The 10,000-nt window shown below is 49.5% G+C and overlaps 1 pseudogene across 1 annotated transcript in view; it reads right to left on the bottom strand.

The window, feature by feature from the left end:
• The window catches only part of LOC307031184 (transcription factor COE3-like), a 64,413-nt pseudogene that overhangs the window by 30,762 nt on the left and 23,651 nt on the right, over positions 1–10,000 (bottom strand). Inside the window, exon 5 of the transcript XR_013810634.1 lies at positions 3,696–3,784. The product of XR_013810634.1 is annotated as a transcription factor COE3-like (transcript). The remainder of the gene's footprint in view (positions 1–3,695; positions 3,785–10,000) is intronic.

The following is a 10,000-nucleotide window of genomic DNA, read 5'->3' as shown; positions in this document are numbered from 1 at the left end:
TGCTAAGCTAGCCTAACTGTTTCCCCTGCTTCCAGTTTTTGTGCTAAGCTAGCCTAACTGTTTCCCCCTGCTTCCAGTCTTTGTGCTAAGCTAGCCTAACTGTTTCCCCCTGCTTCCAGTCTTTGTGCTAAGCTAGCCTAACTGTTTCCCCCTGCTTCCAGTTTTTGTGCTAAGCTAGGCTAACAGTTTCCCCCTGCTTCCAGTCTTTGTGCTAAGCTAGCCTAACTGTTTCCCCCTGCTTCCAGTCTTTGTGCTAAGCTAGCCTAACTGTTTCCCCCTGCTTCTAGTCTTTGTGCTAAGCTAGGCTAACTGTTTCCTCCTGCTTCTAGTCTTTGTGCTAAGCTAGCCTAACTGTTTCCCCCTGCTTCCAGTCTTTGTGCTAAGCTAGCCTAACTGTTTCCCCCTGCTTCCAGTCTTTGTGCTAAGCTAGCCTAACTGTTTCCCCCTGCTTCTAGTCTTTGTGCTAAGCTAGGCTAACTGTTTCCTCCTGCTTCTAGTCTTTGTGCTAAGCTAGCCTAACTGTTTCCCCCTGCTTCCAGTCTTTGTGCTAAGCTAGCCTAACAGTTTCCCCCTGCTTCTAGTCTTTGTGCTAAGCTAGGCTAACAGTTTCCTCCTGCTTCCAGTCTTTGTGCTAAGCTAGGCTAACAGTTTCCCCCTGCTTCCAGTCTTTGTGCTAAGCTAGCCTAACTGTTTCCCCCTGCTTCCAGTCTTTGTGCTAAGCTAGCCTAACTGTTTCCCCCTGCTTCCAGTCTTTGTGCTAAGCTAGGCTAACAGTTTCCCCCTGCTTCCAGTCTTTGTGCTAAGCTAGCCTAACTGTTTCCCCCTGCTTCCAGTTTTTGTGCTAAGCTAGGCTAACAGTTTCCCCCTGCTTCCAGTCTTTGTGCTAAGCTAGGCTAACAGTTTCCCCCTGCTTCCAGTCTTTGTGCTAAGCTAGGCTAACAGTTTCCCCCTGCTTCTAGTCTTTGTGCTAAGCTAGGCTAACAGTTTCCCCCTGCTTCCAGTTTTTGTGCTAAGCTAGGCTAACAGTTTCCCCCTGCTTCCAGCCTTTGTGCTAAGCTAGCCTAACTGTTTCCCCCTGCTTCCAGTCTTTGTGCTAAGCTAGCCTAACTGTTTCCCCCTGCTTCTAGTCTTTGTGCTAAGCTAGGCTAACTGTTTCCTCCTGCTTCTAGTCTTCGTGCTAAGCTAGGCTAACAGTTTCCCCCTGCTTCTAGTCTTTGTGCTAAGCTAGGCTAACTGTTTCCTCCTGCTTCTAGTCTTTGTGCTAAGCTAGGCTAACAGTTTCCCCCTGCTTCCAGTCTTTGTGCTAAGCTAGGCTAACAGTTTCCCCCTGCTTCCAGTCTTTGTGCTAAGCTAGGCTAACAGTTTCCCCCTGCTTCCAGTCTTTGTGCTAAGCTAGGCTAACAGTTTCCCCCTGCTTCCAGTCTTTGTGCTAAGCTAGGCTAACAGTTTCCCCCTGCTTCCAGTCTTTGTGCTAAGCTAGGCTAACAGTTTCCCCCTGCTTCCAGTCTTTGTGCTAAGCTAGGCTAACTGTTTCCCTCTTCTCCCGGCCTCTGTGCTAAGCTAACCAATCACTCGCTTGAACCCGCCTCCATTTGAATTGTTATATCTAATTGTATCTCATAAAGTGATACTAAAGCTAAGCTAACAGCTTCATTTTAAATAGTTCTGTTTATTTTCATATATCTTTGCTGTATTTAATTCTTACAATTTTTCTCAAGTTTCTTCACTTTATTTAATTTTAAATGTGTATTTACTCCCAGGTTTATTAACTACACTTTATTTTTGTATTCATCTTAGTACACGTTCACTTGATATGATTGATATATCCTCATGTCACCTGAACGCCTCCTGTATCTGCTGCTGTGTGAATGCAGTGAAGCTAAAGCTAAGCTAACAGCCTCTCCCCCCTGTGTTTCGGAGGTGAAATCTAACAGGAAGTGACAGCAGGTTATCTAACAGGAAGTGACAGCAGGTTTAACCCTCGGCTCTCCGGCAGCCGGTCTCTCATTGAGTTTTCTTTGAATAAATGAATACCTATGGGCCGAGGCCGGACTCTCTGTTAGCGTCACTTTAACCACAAACTGCCTTTCTGCGCCTGGATCTCCCGTGTCAGATTTTGATAAATGGTTTCAATTTGGCAGCTGTTTTCGAGTGTCAGAGTCCATCTGCCGCCGCCAGGAACCCAGCAGAATGTCTTCATACTAACAGGGTGTGTGTGTGTGTGTGTGTGTGTGTGTGTGTGTGTGTGTGTGTGTGTGTGTGTGTGTGTGTGTGTGTGTGTGTTTGTGTGCGTGTGGATATTGAAAACAGGCACATTTCACTCCTGATGTTTCCCTACACAGATCTCCCAGCAGCTCCCCGTGTGTTTTCCTCACCCCTAACAGCAGATCACACACACTCTTCTTCACTGTTTCCCAGTAATTCATTTCTAATAAACAGGACCTTTCTTCCAGGCGGCGCCTTTCACTTCATTTTAACCGCAGATGTAAAGAAAAAGCCACCTGCAGAGACTCTAAGTGAGCCGGACACCAGCCTGGACTCACCTATAGCTTCTGGGAAACATTATTCTCAGTCTAAATGGAGAATTTAAAGACGTTAAGATTCTTTTGAAATGAATCTGTGTTTTTGCACACGGTTTACTTCTGTAGCCACAAAGCACGTCGCGTCTTCACTTCATTAAAACAATCACACACATGCCAACCTTTCCAAATCCAAAAGAGGTGGGTTTGCACGCGGCAAATGTGCACGCCCAATTTAGGTAATCACAAGAAATGGAACCCAGTAATGACATGTATGAACCATGTATTTAACATATATTGCATCATTTTATGCATTTTCCAGACAAAGTGGTCGTTTGGTAAACAGTGACATCAACGACATGTCTGTTCTGGAAAATGCTTCAGGAAAAGCCCAAACACTGGATGTCTTTCAGTCGCCAACATGTGTTTTCGAGACACTGATATTAACGGGGAAATCCTGCAGGACTCAAATGCCTCGTCTCTGTTCCACTAAACTCATTTGGGAGTGATTACCCATCAGCCCCGGGGTTGAAGAGGACTGTTTGTATGATGCGATCACAGACACGCTGCAAACGGTGTACGCCAAAAGTGGAGTCCAGTGTCTATGGAGTGTCTTTTTTATTTGTTATAGTTTGGGAAGATTGGAAATCGGTATGGAAAGCCAGCTAAGTCGGTAGGCGGTAGAAACACGTCAAAAGCGGTAGACTCCCGCCCAAATCGGTAGGGTTCAGGTATGCAGGTAGTTTCCCTCTGCTTCCAGTCTTTGTGCTAAGCTAGGCTCACAGTTTCCCTCGGCTTCCAGTCTTTGTGCTAAGCTAAGCTAACCATTTTCAAACAGACAAAATCAGCTGTGTTTTTCCTCCTGGTTTCTCTTGAAGTAAACAATCGCTCTACCCATAATGCAACTCACCACCTGATGCTCTGTACCAGCTAAACAAAGCTAGATCAATTCAGTGTCCTGTGATACAAAACAGAACACACACACACACACACACACACACACACACACACACACACACACACACACACACACACACACACACACACACACACACACAAGTCTCCAGGTTTGAGAAGAGAACCTGATTAAGTCTCCCACAGCGCTGACGGACAGGTGCATTGTGGGTCGTACCTGCAGAAGGTGACCTTCACCCTGCAGAGTGACCTTGGACTGACCTTAGGTAACCTCTCGGGGTCTCCAGGGTGACGGGGGATGACCTTCTGTAACCTCTGGAAGCCGTAGTCAATGGTGGGCTCGTTCAGGGCTAGAGAGAGAGAGAGAGAGAGAGAGAGAGAGAGAGAGAGAGAGAGAGAGAGAGAGATTTTAGCTTCTGCAGACCATTGACATGCACTCAAACATACAGGAGAGGGGACACCACAGAAGAAGAATAGCGCCTCTTTAAGATTTTCTTCTGTGGGTCATCTCAGGTTGATACCGTTGATTGGATCATATACATGGTTATAACGAATCAGCTCGTTAACACACCTGATGAACGTTGATTAGTTAATTGATCAATTTGAAGAAAGGTTGAAAACATGCGATATTTTGAGTCCCAGATTTGTGACAGAAATGGAGAGAAGAAGCAAAGGACATCTGACTCAATGTTTGAGTAAGTGTACCTCGACCTCTCGCTGATCATATAACAACAGCTCGTTAACACACCTGATGAACGTTAACGAGCTAATTAACCCATCTGCAGCAAGGTAGAAAAAAAGCAATATTTTCACAGCATTTTTTGAAGAAAAAGGAGGTTTTTTAAGGACAATATTTGTGACAGAAATGAAGAGAAGGAAACCAGGAAGTGTGAAGTTTCCCTCGACCTCTCGCTGATCTTCAGCTCCACTCTCTTTATTAACCGTGAGACCTCACTCTCCATCCTTTTCACCGCTAATTCAATCCAGCCTTTCTCCTTTCTCTCCTCTCCTTCCCTTCACCTCCTCCGGCTGCTCTCCCATCGCTGGGAGAAACACCCGGAAATGAGTTCGGGGAGACACTTCTCCAATAATCAAGCCCATTAATCATAAAAGGCTGTCAAATTTGACTTTGGGGACAATTTGTCAGCGTTGCTCGGCCCGGGCTTTTGTCAGCGAGGCTCTTGTACTCTGTAAGGATGATTGACAGTCCAAATGCCGCTGAGTAGAATAGCTAGTTTGCGCTAATATGCATAACCGTGGCTTTCATGAATAAGAATAAGGTCGCTTTATATATACGGGCGACGAAGAGGGGTCTCTTTCAAACAGCCTCGCCGCCGTTTGTCGCCCAAATAGATGTTATTACCATTATAACAATATTTGTTTTCTTTTCCCCGGGAACGGGCGCGAGCTGCTAAATCAAATTTGTCGAGTGGCGGCGGAGACGAAAGGCTTTCAGGATGCGAGATGGAGGTGAAGGGGGTTTTATTTTGACGTGGCGCCCTCCGAGGTTTGGCTGCCATGTTTGTTTCTGGCCGACAGGAACAGAAAGTGAATCTCTCAGATCTCATTGTGGGTCCCAGAGAGGCTCTTTGTGAGGAGGCAGAGCGGCACATCAGCAGGAACCGGCCTCCAGACGCTCTCACTGCTCACAAAACAAGTGAAAGGCACTATGGGAAATGCTGCAATTGAATAAAAAAGCCATTTACACTCAGAGACGTTTAACTCTTGGCCGTCAGGAGGAAACAGAGCGTCTGATGTTTGATATTCATCAGATTGTTGGACTTTATTTACTGTGTCTTCCTGTTTCACATCCTCTGCTTAGAAACCCGAGAGGACGCATGCCGTGCAGGTTCAGGTGAGTTCAAGACGTATGAACAGTCCCAGCACGCTGCAGGACCCTCCCCCCTCAGCTGGGTTAGGAAACAGAGCGTCTGATGGTTTGTATTCATCAGATTTGTGTTCTCTCTTTACTTCCTGTTTCACATCGCTCTGTTTCTCTGCTTGAACCCCAAAGGACGCATGGCTCAGAATAAAGGAGGGATTATAAGACGTGTCAAATGAAAGGTGTTTTTATACCTGGATAAATCAAGGTTTTTAAAGAATACTTCCATAAAGAGTGATGATGGAGTGATGATGGAGTGATGATAGAGTGATGATGTTAGAAGTGAAGACGAGCCACGTTGCCATGGTGCTCAACATGAGAGCTAAGATTCTGCATCACATGGGCATCCATGACGACGCCCTGGAGTGTGGCCTTAAAGTGAAGACGCGTCTGCACTCTGCTCTCTTCGGACATGACGGAGGACAGGAGGTCCCAGATGGAGGACAGGAGGTCCCAGATGGACGGTAGGAGGTCCCAGATGGACGGTAGGAGGTCCCAGATGGAGGACAGGAGGTCCCAGATGGACGGTAGGAGGTCCCAGATGGAGGACAGGAGGTCCCAGATGGAGGACAGGAGGTCCCAGATGGAGGACAGGAGGTCCCAGACGGAGGACAGGAGATGGAGGACAGGAGGTCCCAGATGGACGGTAGGAGGTCCCAGATGGAGGACAGGAGGTCCCAGATGGAGGACAGGAGGTCCCAGATGGACAGTAGGAGGTCCCAGATGGACGGTAGGAGGTCCCAGATGGAGGACAGGAGGTCCCAGATGGACAGTAGGAGGTCCCAGATGGACGGTAGGAGGTCCCAGATGGAGGACAGGAGGTCCCAGATGGAGGGTAGGAGGTCCCAGATGGACAGTAGGAGGTCCCAGATGGACAGTAGGAGGTCCCAGATGGAGGACAGGAGGTCCCAGATGGAGGACAGGAGGTCCCAGATGGACAGTAGGAGGTCCCAGATGGAGGGTTTAATGAAGTGCGCCGTAGCAACACGTATTTAGTTTAATATTGATATTTGCTTCACCGTGTCTCGTCTTCCTGATTCTCCTTCTGTTTACTGAAGAGGCATTTTGGGGGAAATGTGTGTAAAATGATTCACAGACTCTAAAATATATGGAAATATTCTGTATAAATTTCATTGATCCAGGCATTAAAAAAGGTCACCACAGAATAACTTCCCGTGCTTCCTGCTGGGAATCGAACCGGCAACCCTCTGAACACCAAGATGCGCGCAGAGTAAAACCCAGAGGCTTCTAACGAACCTCTGAAACCCCTCCACACTTTGACCCCAGCGCCTCATTGGCTGCCTCCACCCCCCCGTCCTCCTGCCAGCCAATCAATACGCTCCCTGCCTGCAAACAGACGGTAATTGGAGAGCGGCACCCTGACCCCCCCGCCCCCCTCCCCCCCCTCCATTACACCGCCCATATGAAGACAGATTGCCTGATTTAGTGTAAACATATGCTGCAATTCCAGGCATCAGCGGCACTTTCTCCATCGTAATTCGTATTGATTCTCCTCCTTTTCTCCTGCTGTCTGATGTGTTCTTATAAATCAGAGAGGGAGGAGAGGGGGAGATAATTCAGAGGTGAGAGAGGAGAGGGAGGGAGGGAGGGAGGGGGTTTCTTTATATATTTAATCAAGTATTTATGGCCCTCCCTGTGAAAGTGATCAAACGGTTGGTTGGCGTCCTGCTGATGGCGGCGCTCTGTTATTAGAGACTAAGTGACTGTGAGGGGGGGAGAGGGGTAGGGAAAGGGAGGGAGAGGGGGAGATAAAGGGAGGGGGAGATGGGGAGATAAAGAGAGGGAGAGGAGGTGATAAAGGGAGGGGGAGATGGGGAGATAAAGAGAGGGAGAGGAGGTGATAAAGGGAGGGAGAGGGGGAGATAAAGAGAGGGAGAGGAGGAGATAAAGGGAGGGAGAGGGGGAGATAAAGAGAGGGAGAGGGGGAGATAAAGGGAGGGAAAGGGGGGATAAAGGGGGGGGAGAGGGGGAGATAAAGACAGGGAGAGGAGGAGATAAAGGGAGGGAGAGGGGGAGATAAAGAGAGGGAGAGAGGGAGATAAAGAGAGGGAGAGAGGGAGATAAAGGGAGGGAAAGGGGGGATAAAGGAGGGGGGAGAGGGGGAGATAAAGAGAGGGAGAGGAGGAGATAAAGGGAGGGCGAGGGGGAGATAAAGAGAGGGAGAGAGGGAGATAAAGGGAGGGAAAGGGGGGATAAAGGGGGGGGAGAGGGGGAGATAAAGAGAGGGAGAGGGGGAGATAAACGGAGGGAAAGGGGAGATAAAGGGCGGGAGAGGGGGAGATAAAGAGAGGGAGAGGAGGAGATAAACGGAGGGAGAGGGGGAGATAAAGAGAGGGAGAGAGGGAGATAAAGGGAGGGAAAGGGGGGATAAAGGAGGGGGGAGAGGGGGAGATAAAGAGAGGGAGAGGAGGAGATAAAGGGAGGGCGAGGGGGAGATAAAGAGAGGGAGAGAGGGAGATAAAGGGAGGGAAAGGGGGGATAAAGGGGGGGGAGAGGGGGAGATAAAGAGAGGGAGAGGGGGAGATAAAGGGAGGGAAAGGGGAGATAAAGGGCGGGAGAGGGGGAGATAAAGGGAGGGAGAGGGGGAGATACAGGGAGGGAGAGGGGGAGATAAGGGAGGGAGAGGCGGAGATAAAGGGAGGGAGAGGGGGAGATAAAGGGAGGGAGAGGGGGAGATAAAGGAGGGAGAGGGGGAGATAAAGGAGGGAGAGGGGGAGATAAAGGGAGGGAGAGGGGGAGATAAAGGGAGGGAAAGGGGAGATAAAGGGAGGGAGAGGGGGAGATAAAGGGAGGGAGAGGGGGAGATAAAGGGAGGGAGAGGGGGAGATAAAGAGAGGGAGAGAGGAGATAAAGGAGGGAGAGGGGGAGATAAAGGAGGGAGGGTAACATGTTAAGCTCATTCCTTGACGGCAGACTTGCAGCATCAGAGGCGGCGGGGCGCAGCGTGAGTTTTTACACAGAAGCTGCAGAAACGTGTGTTTTCACTCGTAACGAGAAAAATGAACAAGATTTCTAGAAATAAAGTGATTTGGAGACGGATCACGAAACGTGTCACGAGCTCCTGAAGCCGAACAGCCCGTCTACTCTAATAACTCTCTACTTCCTGTTTCACATCGCTCTGTTTCTCTGGTAGCATGAGGTGAGGTACGAGGAGAGCAGGAGGCTGTGAGACGATGAGGAGGCGCTGAAAGGGGAGAGAGGGGGCGGAGCCTAACACCAGAAGCATCGAGAGCATTAATCCAGTTCTTATATAGTTTAGATGTGTTATGTATTCTGAGACCCTACGGAGGCTTCAGAAAGGTGCAGGTATAAAAACACAAACAGGATTCCATCTCTGCAGGCTCATTACCCCCCCGCTCTCACGTCCCACAATGCATTGGGCCTGCATGCTTCAGAGGAGCATACATCCTCTCGAATGTGTTTACACTCATTTAGCGCCGCTCGCTGTTTCTCATCTGGACGGGAATCTGTTTTCCTCCTGCGTTACCTGTGTGCCCTCCAGAGAGGGGTCTGCACCTGCTCGCCTTTACTCACAATCACTCTGTGCATGTTCCCTTATATCTGTATGTAATGTTTAATATCCCATTCCTCACATACTTCAATACGCCAGGAGGAAGCCGCTCTGATCCGAGGCCTGAGTGTCCATCAGGTGTTCACGCTTTACGAACTTAGTCCTTCCTGTTTCACATCGCTCTGCTTCTCTGCTTTAGAAACCCAGAGGACGCATGGAGGACGCATGGAGGACACATGGAGGACGCATGGAGGACACATGGAGGACACAAGGAGGACGCATGGAGGACCATGGAGGATGCATGGAGCATGCATGGAGGACGCATGGAGGACACAAGGAGGACGCATGGAGGATGCAAGGAGGACGCATGGAGGATGCATGGAGGATGCATGGAGGACTCATGGAGGATGCATGGAGGACGCATGGAGGACGCATGGAGGACGCATGGAGGAAACATGGAGGACGCAAGGAGGACGCATGGAGGATGCAAGGAGGACGCATGGAGGACGCATGGAGGACACATGGAGGACGCATGGAGGACACATGGAGGACGCATGGAGGACGCATGGAGGACACATGGAGGACGCATGGAGGACACATGGAGGACGCATGGAGGACACATGGAGGACGCATTGAGGACACATGGAGGACACATGGAGGACGCAAGGAGGATGCATGGAGGACGCATGGAGGACGCATGGAGGACGCATGGAGGATGCATGGAGGACTAGTGGAGGACGCATGGAGCTCACATGGAGGACGCATGGAGCTCACATGGAGTTCAGAATAAAGGAGTGATTTGAAGACGTCCCAAAGCGCTGCAGGACCCTCTAGCCGGTTTCCTCCTGAAGCCTTGGAGGTGTTTCATATTAGATTGATCCACTTCAAGACTCTGGTACTTGCGTACCATGCTGTGAATGGATCTGGCCCTTCCTACATCCAGGACATGGTTAAACCGTACACCCCAGCACGTGCACTCCGCACTGCGAGGGGGACCCAAGTTCCCCTCAGCAGAAACACGTGGGTTTGCTATCCTGGCTCCAAAATGGTGGAATGAGCTCCCCATTGAAATCAGGACAGCAGAAAGCTTACACATCTTCTTCAGACTGAAAACTCATCTCTTTGGACTCCACTTCCAGAGATAGAATTACT

Source organism: Notothenia rossii (genome assembly GCF_949606895.1).
Source record: "Notothenia rossii genome assembly, chromosome: 3".
Lineage (NCBI taxonomy): Eukaryota > Metazoa > Chordata > Actinopteri > Perciformes > Nototheniidae > Notothenia > Notothenia rossii.
Note: the sequence above shows the minus strand (reverse complement) of the source record. Positions and strands in the feature narration are given on the sequence as shown.